Below are 13,600 nucleotides of genomic sequence, written 5' to 3' on the forward strand. Positions count from 1 at the left end.
CTGGGTTTTCACCACCCTTGCCTGACATGAGGAACAGGGGGAGGGCTAGGGAAGAGGTCAATGTTGGTGATGAAAAGCCTCTGAGGGACATTGGGGGGGGGAAGAGGGAGATGGTTTGGGAGTGGAGGAAGAGGGAGTGGTGGTAGGAGGTGTCAGTCTGCTGTGTTTGGGTGCAGGTGCATGTGCTGGATGCTGTTGTGAAGTGGATGGCTGTTGGGTGTCTGAGTGCTTGCGTCTGTGTACTTTGGGAGGGTTTGAGCACAGACACAGTGGGAGAGGACACAGGGGATGTGTGCATGGATGTGGGGGTGATGACTGCCAGTGAGGGGTGTGTACTGATCTGTGTGCTGGTGATGGTGGTAATGGATGAGGATGTAGTGCATGCAGATGTGAGTGTAGACCCAACCGGGAGGGAGGTGGACAAGGAGGAGGAGGGGGACACAGTAGAGGCAGTGGATGTTGTAATGTCTGATTCTGGATGGTGTTTATGTAAGTGCCTGTGGGATGAAGTGTGGTGCTTGTGTTTGCCATGCCCACTCCTGTGTGTTGTCCTGGGTGCATGCTCGTCTGACTGTGTGCTTGGGATCGGTTGGGGTTGAGGGGAATGGGATTGGGAAGAGGAAGTTGGAGGGGGAGGATGGAAACAGGGACAATGGCTGCCATCAGAGAGGAGGCCAGAGCTTGGATTGATCTCTGCTGGGACGCCAAGCCAGTGTGAACACCCTCCACAAATGCATTGGTTTGATTCATTTGGCCTTCCACCCCCTGGATGGCATTCATAATGGATGACTGCCCAACAGAGATGGATCGCAGAGGTCAATGGCCTCCTCACTCAGGGCAGCAGGGCTAACTGGGGCAGGACCTGATGTGCCTGGGGTGAAGGAGATGCCGACCCTCCTGGGTGAGCAGGCACCAGAAACTCGCTGAGGGGCTGCTGGGAGGGTGGTGGTGGTACGGGGGTGGTGGTCGTACCTGTAGCTGGGGTGGGCACAGAGCTGTCCACAACCACCAGGAAGCTTCCATCGGATGAGGTATCCGTGTCCGAACTGTCCCCTCCAGCCTCCGCCGTGGAGTTCACCTCGCCCTTTGTCCCACTGGTGCCCTCACTGTCGGTGGATTCAACCTCCTGGGTCCTGTGGGATGCAGCTCCCTCCATTGCCGGTGCCTCTGCTCCTCCGCCAGATGATGCTAATGTACATAAGGGCAGGGTGACAAAACAAAAAGGGGGGGAGACAAAGGATACACTTGTTCAATGGCGGCAACAATACCACCGTTGGCGTACACACCACACTCACACACAGGGAACAGCCCTATGCACTAGGCAATGCACTATCAGTCACAATGCTAGTCACCGGCCCATGGAAAGGGACACCTAACGCCAATTGCAGCATACCTGAGACCCACAGACCCCTGCCCAGTAGTGGATGCCTTCTAGCTTGGTTGGAGGACTTTCACATCAGAACCCTGCCCAACATGGGACCTACTCTGCAGTGCCAGGCCTGGGCTAGGGACACCCACAGGGCCCACATCCCCCACCCGGATACCACCCCACCAGGCTTAAGTTGTAAATTAGGGCACTGTACTCACCCCCTTGTGGCTGCTGTGATGCTCCCAAGCCCCCATCTAGCTCTGGATGGCCACCGCCAGTATTCGGGCCATCAGGGGGGTCAGGGTTCGATGGACACCCCTTCCTCGTTGGGAGGCCATCCCCAGCTGGGCCTACGCCGTCTTCTATGCCCAGAGTCTCAGGTCATCCCACCGTTTGCAACAGTTGGTGCTCCACCTGCCGTAGATCCCCAGGGTCCGCATGTCCTTGGCGATGGCACACCATATACCCTTCTTTTGATTGGTGCTGACCTGCAGGGAAATGCACACAGGGAAAGGTATCAGTTTGACCATGCTGCCTGTTACATTCATGCACCTTCCCTTTCCCATTAGCACAGACATGGCCCACCATACATGCTGTACACTGCCCAGGGCCCATTCACCAACCCCCCCCCACATGAGGCCTTCACACACAGCACGCCATGCATTCACGCCCCATGCATCGTACTCACGGTGTACTTACCTGTTGGTCTGGAGGCCCATCCAGCAATCGGTACTGGGTTAGGACCTCATCCACCAGTCACTCCAACTCCGCCGAGGTGACTTACAGACACAGGTCACAGCAGCACATGCAGTGTAAGTCCTCTCCTTTTGAAGGTCAGGTAGCAAGTGAGTGCACAAATAGAAAATGGCGGTCACGTCCGCGGCGGTGCATACGGTCACCACCGGCGTACATCACCATTGGCCACTGTACCCCATAGGGCCCAATGTTAACAAATGAGGAGTTGCACGGCGGTTCTCGACCGCCTCCCGCAACGGCACCCAACGTCAGCGGAATTACCTCATTTCCACCTGTTCCTCCACACAGAACAGACGGACGCCATTTCAGGGAGGGGGTGCAGGCCATGGATCCTAACTGCGTCACAGTACACAAATGTACCATTTGGACATCTCCAACAAAATAATGTTACAATCACAATATTCATTGAACTGTAGAGGTTGGAATGATAATGACCAGCTGCTTACTCTTTTTCTCCATAGATTGCAACCGCTGCGGATGAATAGGAGATGGAGACATCCACATGTTTACAGACCCCTGGTGGACTTGGTAACAATGGAGGACAGGCACATTATCCTCACCTATAGACTTGACAGGGCCACAATCACAGAGCTGTGTGCCCAATTGAAGCCTGACCTAATATCTGCTATCCTTCACCCCACTGGGATCCCCCCTCTTGTGGAAGTGCTATCAGTGCTCCATTTCCTGGCAACTGGCTCTTTCTAAGTGACAGTGGGCTTGGCAGCAGGAATGTCACAGCCAATGTTCTCAATAGTGCTGACCAGAGTGTTGTCTGCCCTGATTAAACACATGTGCAGCTGCATCGTTTTCCCCCAGGTGAAGGATTTGGCCACAGTGAAAGCTGACTTCTATGCAATGGGACATATCCCCAACATCATTGAGGCAATCAATGGAACACATATTGCATTTGTCCTCCCCTGGTGAAATGAACAGGTGTTTAGAAATTGAAAGAGTTTTCACTCAATGAATGTGCTGATGGTGAGCCTGGCAGACCAGTACATCTCTGAGGTCAATGTAAAGTATCCTGGGTCTGTGCATGATGCTTTTATCCTAAGGAATAGCAGCATCCCAAATATGATGGCCCAACTCCAGAGGCACAGGGTGTGGCTAATAGGTGAGCCCTGGTTCCTACCCAGTGGATGTTGTTGTATGGATATGGTGTGGGCCCTAAGGGTTAGTGTGTGGCTAACAGTTGTCCCTCAATATTTGCAGGTGACTCTGGTTACCCCAACCTCTCATGGCTATTGACCCCTGTAAGGAAAGCCAGGACAAGGGCAGAGGAACGTTACAATGAGGCACATGGGTGAACAAGAAGGATTATAGAGAGAACCTTTGGCCTCATGAAGGCCAGGTTTCGGTGCCTTCATCTAACAGGTGGAGCCCTGTGCTACTCACCCAAGAAGGTCTGCTAGATCATCGTGGCATTCTGTATGTTGCACAACCATGCCTTGCATCACCAGGTGCCTTTTCTGCAGGAGGAGGAGGCTGGAGATGGCCGTGTGACAGCAGTGGATCCTGTGGACAGTAAAGATGAGGATGACGACAACAGAAGTGCAATTATTCGTCAATACTTCCAATGAGACACAGGTAAGACAGTGTTGATACACATATAATTGACAGTTTGATGTGTTACAGTCACTGGCATGCTGTGTATTCCTACTTCTATGCCCACTCACTGTACCCTTTGACATCTCTTTTTGCAGATGTTGGTTCCCCAATATTGCTCCTGGTGTGTTCAGTGCAGCCAACTACAGGTCTTTCCTATGTAAACATTACTGTACAGTTGAATTGCAATGTTTGAACTTTGTTAAACAAATACATTTTGAAAACATTTGACATATGCCATACTTGTATTTTATCAGCGTGTTTATTGTGGTGCTCTGAAGAAGGTGGGGTAGTGCAATGGGCTGGGGTGATGAAGGAAATTCCAGGTTAGAGCCCAGTCTATTTGTATCACAGGTGCATTGTCCAAGGGGGCATAGGAAGGGGAGCAATGGCAGTTCACGGTGGACAGGGTGACAGAGTGGGGCACAAGGGTGGCAATCAGGAGAGTCTTATTTCCTGGCGGGGGTCTTGGCAATAGTCTCTGGCTTATGCCTGGATCGCAGGGAACGTTTGCATGGTGGTTCTCCTTCTGCAGGGGGATGGGTGCTGGTGGCATGTTGGTCCTGTGGTGGGGCCTCCTATACACTACCTGGAGCAGAGGTGGAGGGCTGTTCAGTGGTTTGGCTAGTGTCAGGGGCCCGGTGCCACTGCCTCCCTCATAATGTTGGCCATGTCTCTGTTTTCGTCCCTGGTCCAGTCGGGTTAAAGGGCCTCCCCTCTTGTTCTATCCCTCATACTGTTGGCCATGTCTGGCAGCACCCCTGCAATGGAGACCAGGGTAGTGTTGATGTCCTTCAAGTCCTCCCTGATCCCCAGGTACTGTCCCTCCTGCAGCCGCATGGTCTCCTGCAACTTGTCGAGTATCTGGTCCAGCGTATCCTGGGAATGTTGGTAGGCTCCCAGGATCACGGTGAGTGCCTCCTGGAGAGTCGGCTTCCTGGGCCTGTCCTCCCCCTGGCGCACAGCAGTCCTCCCAGCTTTCCTGTTGTCCTGTGCCTCTGTCCCCTGAACTGTGTGCCCACTGCCACTGACCCCAGGTCCCTGATTGTCTTGGGTTTTTGGAGTGGCCTGGGGTCCCTGTAGTGGTGGACACACTGCTGATTGATATGTCCTGGGGACAGAGATATGGGCCCAATGGGGGGGTGCTGTGGTGGTATTTCCTGAGGGGGGAGGCTCTGTGGTGGTGTGAGAGTGTGCCTGGGTAACCGAATGTCTGGATGTCCCTGATGGGCCAGGTTGGTCATCCAGATCCAGGTGATCAGAGCTGCTGTCATCACTGTGGGCCTCTTCTGGAGGGGGACTGGATGTTGCTGGCACCTCTTCTCCGGTGACATTGGCTGGGGTACCTTTGGGGATGTAAATGCAGTGTTATTGTTTCTGTGTGTGACATATTGTGCATGGGTGGGTTGCCCTCTATGGTTGTTATTGCCCTGGCAGCTTTGCCTTGTGTGAGTTGTTATTTGGTGGGCTAGGTGATTCCCTCTAGTATGCATGCTGTGGTGATAGGTGTTCATGCAGGTCTGTGAGGGGTGTCCACGCATTGGTGTTGCATGCAGGGCTTGGCATTGGGACGAGTGATATGTGATGGTGGGGTGTGTGGGAGGTGGTGTAGTGATGGGTGTGAGGGTGGGGGTATGTGGTGGCATGCAGGTAGGGGGGTAATAGTATGAGAGAGTTTACTTACCAGAGTCCAGTCCTCCTCCTAGTCCTGCCAGGCCCTCAGGTTGCATGATTGCCAAGACTTGTTCCTCCTATGCTGTTAGTTGTGGGGGAGGAGGTGGGGGTCCACTGGCAGTCCTCTGTACAGTGAGCTGGTGTCTTGCTGCAATGGAACGCACCTTCCCCTGTAGGTCATTGCACCTCTTCCTTATGATCTGGGGTGCTGTCCCATGGCGTTGACCCTGTCGACAATTCTCCGTCATAGCTCCATCTTCCTAGCAATTGATATCTGCTGCACCTGTGATCCAAATAGCTGTGGCTCTACCCGGATGATTTCCTCAACCATGACCCTTAACTCCACCTCAGAGAACCTGGGGTGTCGTTGTGGTGCCATGAGTGTGGTGTGAGTGGTGTGGGTGAAGTTGTGTAGGATGATATGTTGGGGTGTGTGTTGTGAGGTGCGTGTGTGGTGTATAGGTGATGGTGGTATGTGGCTCAGGTTGTGTGGGTGTTCTTGCTGTCTCTCTCTCTGTTGGCAATGGTTTGTATTCGTAAAGGGATGTGGGTAGTGTGAATGTGTGTTTTATAGTGGTGTGGGTGTGTGGGTGTAGTGTGTGTATAGATGTCAGGTGTGTGTTATTTAAATTGTTCAAAGTGGTGTTGTTTTTTTAGTGTGTGTGTATTTTGAGTATGGCGGTATGCATCGCCAATGGTTTACCACCACTGAATGTCCTCCGCGGTGATTCGTGGGTCACAATGTTGTGGGCATAGTTCTGTTGGCGTAACGGTGTGGGTTTTGATACCACCAGTTTATCACTGACCTTTAAGCTGGCAAACTTGTGTGTGTGGCTGTATAGTGACGGATTGGTATGAGTGTGTCATAATATGGTTGGCGGTTATCTGCCACGGTGGCGTTGTGTTGGTGGCAGTCAGCATGCTGGTAAGTGGGATTTACCACCAATGTCATAATGAGGGCCTAAGTCTGACTTCTTTTAAAGTACTTTAAATAAAGTGTTTGCCTTCTTCCTGAAAATCTCTTGTCAAAACATGATATAGTGGAGACACCTGCAATTACTCCTTAGAGAGTAAAACCCTGACATTTTTCAGTTTGAAAGCTCACCTATAAAGCTCAAAATCTGGAAAGGCTATGCTACCATCCACTTCTTCTTATGTAGTTTTTCCCATGCTATGCTCGCTGTTCAGTTGGCCCAGATGAAACTGACCTACTCCTCCTGTAATTTCTGAAACCACTCTGCCCTAAAATATAAAGGTAGAGCATTGACAATAAACGTAAACTTTGGGCAAATCATCATATTAATTAAGATAGTTCTTCCTAAAATGGAGAGTGGAAGATAGGCCCATGAATGTAAAAGTGTCTTAGTTTCTGACATGAGTCTTCTAAAGTATACATATACCAAACCTTCCAGGTCTTTCACTACTTGATCTCCTAAATATCAGATTTCTTGCTTTTCCAAGGGGTTGACGACAGGACCATTCCAGGTCATCACCTCCTTTTTGTCTTCATTAACTAAATAACCTGAGAACTTCCCATAATCCCTTAAGATGTTTAGGATTGCTGGAGAAGAGCTTAAGAAGTCTTGTGTGTAGATCATTAGATTGCTGACGTAACAAGCCACTTTTTTGACCCAATCGTGCAGTTTGAAAGGTATAATCCGCTGGTCTTTCCTAATCCTGTTTGCGAGTGGTTCAATGTACAAGTTGAACAGTAGAGGGGAAAGTGGCCCCGCCGGCGTGTACTTCTACCAATTTGGAACTTTGAAGTAAGATTGCCAATAACTAAAAACCTTGCACTGGTGTATTATAGATGGTGGTACTGTGTGAAGAAAATTATCACCTAAGCCGTTATTCTTTCTAACTGTATAGAGAAAAGGCCAATTTACTCTGCCAAAGGCCTTAGCAGTGCCAATAGTCATTATGGTCAAAGGCGACTTAGGGCCTGATTACAACTTTGGAGGAGGTGTTAATCTGTCCCAAATGTGACGGATATACCACCAGCCGTATTACGAGTTCCATAGGATATAATGGACTCTTAATACGGCTGGTGGTATATCCGTCACATTTGGGATGGATTAACACCTTCCTCCAAAGTTGTAATCAGGCCCTTAGTGTTTATTGCAACGTCTATTTCTGCCACCAGGTCATGTGTTAGTTGATATAGTTGAATATTTTGCATGAAGCTCTTTTGATTCTCGTGAACCAACCCGCTCATCATTTTAGCTAACCTTTTAGCAAGAATTTGGGTGAAGATCTTATAATCATTATTAAGCAAATATATGGGTCTGTAGGGTTTGCATATTTTTGGGATCTTTGGTGGGCTATACAATTATAGTAATGATGACTTCATTCCACGAGACTGGAGTGGGAGGGCCATCTACATACAAAACATTTATTAAATTAGTCAAGACCGGAGTAAGCACCCCTTTTAACACCTTGTAAAATTCATTGGGTATCATGTCTGGCCCTGGTGTCTTCCCCTTTTTTAGTCCGCTAATGATCTTAATTACTTCATCCTTATTAATTTGTTGATTACTGATAGACTGCTTATCATGTTCTAGTGTGGGTAGGGGTTCCTCATTTAACCAATTTTCTTTTTGGTCTTCTGTGGTTTTAAAATCATCAGTATATAAATCTTGATAAAAGTTTGCAAAGGTCCTCTCGATATCAGGGTCTTCTATGCAACATTCGTTGGTCTCTCTGATCACTAGTTCCTTGATTGTGTTTCTAGTTTTTTCAAACCTAGCCTTCCAAGCCAGTAACTTCCCACATCACTCGACATAATGTGCTAACTTGCTAGCTCCCCAGTTCTTCTTTACAATTTCTTCCAAAAAGTCTGATTATGCTCTCTTAGCTTCTTTTATCTGCTTTTGTGCAATTAACTGGCTAGCAGAGTAATTGCCATTATTTAGTGCCTCATAAGCATCTGCAATTTTCACTTCTGGGTCCTTCATCCGTTTGCAGTTTTCTTTCTTTTTATGTGCAGTATAGCTGGCCATTCTCCCTGTATGAAAGCTTTGTATGCGTTCCATACGATATGAATGGGCACTGAATCTCCATTGAATTCAAAAAATTCTATAGTGTCTCATTCCAATTGGCTAACAGGGTAACATGGTGGCCAGCTAGAGTGTGTCCCGCAAGCTCACCACCTCTCCTGACACAAACAATTGCACCTGTGCTACTAGATTAGCATACTCACTCCAGGTGCTTTGACGGACCTCCTCTCTGTTAAACGCGGCTCGAATGGGCGGTTGGGGAGAAGACTACCTCCTCCAGCAGAGCAGCAGTGAGGCACTCTGGCTCCAGCTCCCGTGGTTTCAGGCAGTTAGGCAGCTTCACTGGGACTGCTGCATTTTGGACCAGATCAGCTTCCTGAGTATAGCAGGCAGCGTGATCACATGTCATCATCTGTACTCTCCTGCTGTCTCTGCAGCCTCTGTGGTTTTATATATTTTGCCTACTGCACCAACCCAGGACACCAAAGCAACAGTGCATGTGAGCCCCACGTGAGGTGCTTCAGGGCTTTGGGCTAAGAATAGACGACAAGGAGCCTTGAAACTGGCCATCAACACAAGGAAGTCTCCCAGCAAAAGGACAGCCAGACCAGACTCAGTATGTCTGGTTGAACCTAATCGTGCTCTTAGGGGGAATTAGACATCAGTCACCCAGGTAGACTTTGAACTAGCTGAAAGCAAGGGAGGGAGTCCAGGGAATCCAGGGTTTCACAACTGAATGGGGGGTCTTAGGTCACCTAAACAAAGAGACTCCAGTTATATGGGAAACTGTACTATCCCCAGGGGAGAAGGTAAACATTTTGCACTCTCTCCAATACTTTTTCAAAATTCGAACTGTCCAACAGAATCAACAGCATCTTGATCCAAACAGCATGGAGGAGGCCAGCCTTGCTCGCCCAAGTAACATGGTGTTGTGCTCCTCAGAACCTTGATGTTCAATACAGGTCTCCATGCAAGTCATTTCACAAACCATACCCAGGTATCTCCCCAGACCCACCTAAAGGTAGTGTGGGCTCATCATCAGCTCCATCCCAAGAAGATGTAGAAGATGTGGGAGGGAGCCAAGACAACACACAGCGAGATTGTACAGAAACTCTACTTCTCGCTTTGATGGAGCAGATTAGAACAAAATTTGTGATATCTGAGTGTAATTAAGCAAAGATAAAGGGGGCTGGTGAAAGTCTGGATCTTCAGATCACGGACCTTACGGAGAGACTATCTGCCATGGAAGCATCGTTAGGAGAACTACTTGTGGAAGTTCAGCACAACAGTAAGGAAATACAGGTTTTGAAGTTGGGGGAAAGAGAAATCCGGGATAAACTGGAACCTCTAGAAAACAACTCCAGGAGGAATAATGGAAGGTTTCTTAACATTCCAGAGGGAGTCAAAGACTGAACTATAAAAGAGTTAATTATGAATTTAATTAAGGAATCTATTCCTTCGATGGTTGCAAAGGATCTAGACCAGGAGATACAAAGAGTGCATTGGGACCCTTTTATGAGAAACCGTAAAAGGGACAGTCATAGGAAAATCCTGGTCAACTTTAGCTCCTGCTTGATAAAAAAAGAGATTCTCTCTGAGTCCCTAAAATAAGAATGATTGAAAAAGAGAGAATAGTCCTTTTGTATCCGATCCGACATTGTTCAGGTGACCCAAACTTGCCAATGGGAGATGGGAAAATATATCCAGGAGCTAAAATCATTAGGAGCTACCTCACAATTGAAATTCTCAGCAACTCTGAAGGTAATGTGGAATAATAACACAACACAAAAGAACCCCCAGAGAGAGTTTGTTAAAACAGATAAGAACGGAACAAAAGACATAGTGGGAGAGGTTGGAGCACAAAGGGTACGCTTTGAACTACCCTATTTGAATAATACGAGGGTTCCCAGGGATGGTGTAGGAAATGGTGGTACTGGTGGGAAGTAGTGGTACACAATACATTATTGTTAGGTACATGGTGGGAAGCATGGGGAAAAAAAAGCTCCTCATCTACAACAACCCCACAAGAGATCCAGCAAAGGTACTAGGAACATAATGGAAGAGCTAAACTAAACACGCAGCCGAAAAGTCCTGACATGGAACATAAATGCTTTTTCAGTAGCCAGTAGGAGGAGGGAAATCTTGGAATTCCTGAAACTCTCCAAGATTCTACTGCTACAAGAGACACACCTGCGACAGAAGGAATGTGAAATATATTAAATTGGAAAGTTGGATTAATCAATTTGCTTGTACTGATTAAAATTGCAATGTGAACGGAGTGGCCATTACATTAAAGGGTTCTACCCAGGGTTATATAGAGAACCTCATTGCTGACCCCCGGGGAAGATCGTTAATTGCGAGTAGTAGAATACATGATGTAGGGTGCACATTGGTAACTTATTACAGATCCAATATAGGCGACCTGGGTCCTCTCAGAGAAATGTATAACCATCTGGCTGGAAACAGTTATTTCATAATAATTGGTAGTGATTTGAATGTATTATTAAACCCTGTGCTCGCTAAATCCACCACCAGGCCAACGGTCAACTCTCCTAAGATGAGAGAATGTATCCACCAAATAATGAAGAACTTAGGTCTAATAGATCCCTGGTGAAGGTGGGTAGGTTAGGTCAAGGGTTACACTTACCAGAATAAGAAATATGGGCAAGGATCCTGGATGGACCCAGAGCATCTCTCAGACCATCCCGCAGTACAGTTAGAACTTCTGCTTAGTAAACCTTCTGCCCGGTCAGATGGACATCTTGACAGGTCAATATTAGGGAAAATGCTTCATTATTGATTATTACACAGCTACTACTATAAAAATGAGCTTATAGTCATACAGCTGTTTGGCTATAAGACAATCGTCATGGATACATACCTTAAGCGGAAGGATAGCATTTTATTTAAGTACATATTGATTTGTGTTGGATTGTCTTCAATTGATGATTAGGAATAATGCTGATATGCAAGAAATAAGCATATGCTTTTGATATAAATTGTGGATTTTGATAATTTAATTTGTTATGTGCTAATCTAAATTCAGAATTGGAAACTATTTCTGAATTGTACTACATGCAGGATATTTAATTGTGTTTAATTGATTTTAGTACAGAAGAAAGACCTTTTAGGCCTCAAATGCACTGGAGATCAGGGAGCACAGGATTGTAAAGACATCAGTTAATGATAGAATTTGAGAAATTAAGTGGTTTCATACCTGGACGTTTGAAATACTAATAAAATGAATGATTCATGAAAATCTGAACTTTTTAGTTAATAAGATGGATGAAATAAAACTATGATAATATTGATTAGGGAAATTGAGACTCCTTGCAGTACCTGAAGTAGTGTTTAATGGCACACGTGTAGTTTTCTATAGATGCATACAACATTTAAAATTCACACAGAGCAGGCAAGGCCATCATCACGACTGAGGTTAGGAAGAAGGATGAATTGTCAGAAAAGAAGCATCATTGAAGATCATTCAAGCTGCAAAAAGCAACAGAATCACCAAAATAGAAAAGTCAGAAGGAATTCCAGACACATCAGAGGCATAACAAACAAACCAGAGGGCAAGCCATGGAAGATTGCAGTGGCAAATCCTCTGCAATTGAAGTCACCAAGATGTACAAAGTGTTAAGCCTCTAAAACTGTCTCTGCAATGTTTTTAAATGCTTGTAGCTCTAAAAGGACACAATTTTGTTACACTAAACCAGCTAAAAGACTACTTTCTGGGTAAGGTTTTACTGGCATGTCAAATCGAATGTAAGCTCACTCAACAGTTGTTGCTAGAGGGAAAACACATCTTTTTCATCCTCTTAGCTTTTTCTCTACTGCATGGATCAAGTGCGGCTGAAACATAAAAACCCATATATTTCAATACTATATGCTGTCTATTTCAATGCTTGCTTGCTTGCTGGCAATGAATCAGTCACTATGAGTGAACAGTCTCTGTTTTAGACATTTTTGCTAGTTTCAGCTTGTTCTGAAAGATATGGTTGTGTGTCATAGAGCAACTGCTGCAAGTGCAAAGCAATGAGAGTGAACAGGCTGCATTGAGAATTTGTTTCGTATATTGTGCTCCAGTGCACATTCATTCTTATCGCTTCTATGCCCGTGCATTGTTTGAATGTGCAATGTTGGTAGATTTATCATTATTATGTAAAAAATGAACTTGTGTTCAGTCCCTTCAAGTACTCACACTGTTTCTATTGTTTTCCACATTAGCTCAAAAATCTCTCACATTTCAAAGTTTCAGCATACAACTATAGGACACATCCCAGGCAGCATATCTATACCTTATTGAAGTGCTTGTAATGGGAAAAAGGCACTCGTAAACAAGTACCCTTAACACACACTGACTGGGGAGTATGAAATTAGATGAATGCCACAGTCCTACAAACTCCTTTTATTTAGGTGCTGGAAAGAGAGATCATATTCGCCCTGGTGTATAACAATCATGCTGCAGTGGGCAACCAAATATTTTCCTAAAACAAATGGCCACACTCGTTGATTGTTAAATTTTAGAACATTTTAATGTTGAGGTCACCATGCCATCAATTAATCAGTCACTGTCATTCCAAAATCTTCGCTACAAATATTTTTTGCTGGCTTAAGCTTCTTCAGGGAAGAATGGGTGTTGCTCATCCGAGAAAAGTACTCCAAGTGCAAGGCAACAAGAGGAAGAAGGACTGCAGTCATATTTTTCCTTATATCATAGTACAGTGCATAAGCATTCTTCTAGTATCTATAATTGTGGTTGTTGAAATTACCTTTATAGTTTTCCATAGTGGAAATAACTGTATGTTTTTCAATATGTTGTAAACAATAAACCTACAAGGGTTAGATTCCTTCAGGTACACACACTGATGCTAGAATGTTAGAATGTTTTCACATTAACCTACAACTTTCTCAAAATTTACCTTTTCAGCATACAACTCTTTGACACACCCTGGATAACGCAACTACAAGTTTTTGGAGTCCTCATCCTTGCGGAAAGGTGCAGGTAAGTGTATTTTCCAAAAATTGCTGTGGAGAAAGAATTTGGATGACAGTCAAAGTCTTGGACACTCTATGCTCAGCTGCTGAGGGTCATCTTTCCCTAGTGTATAGTCATGGTGAGGAAAATTACTACCAAACATTTTTCCAAAAGAAATTGTCAAACTCCTGTGAATTGTTACATTTTAGAACATTCTAATGT

This window comes from Pleurodeles waltl, chromosome 8, assembly GCF_031143425.1.
Source record: "Pleurodeles waltl isolate 20211129_DDA chromosome 8, aPleWal1.hap1.20221129, whole genome shotgun sequence".
In the NCBI taxonomy this organism is placed as follows: domain Eukaryota; kingdom Metazoa; phylum Chordata; class Amphibia; order Caudata; family Salamandridae; genus Pleurodeles; species Pleurodeles waltl.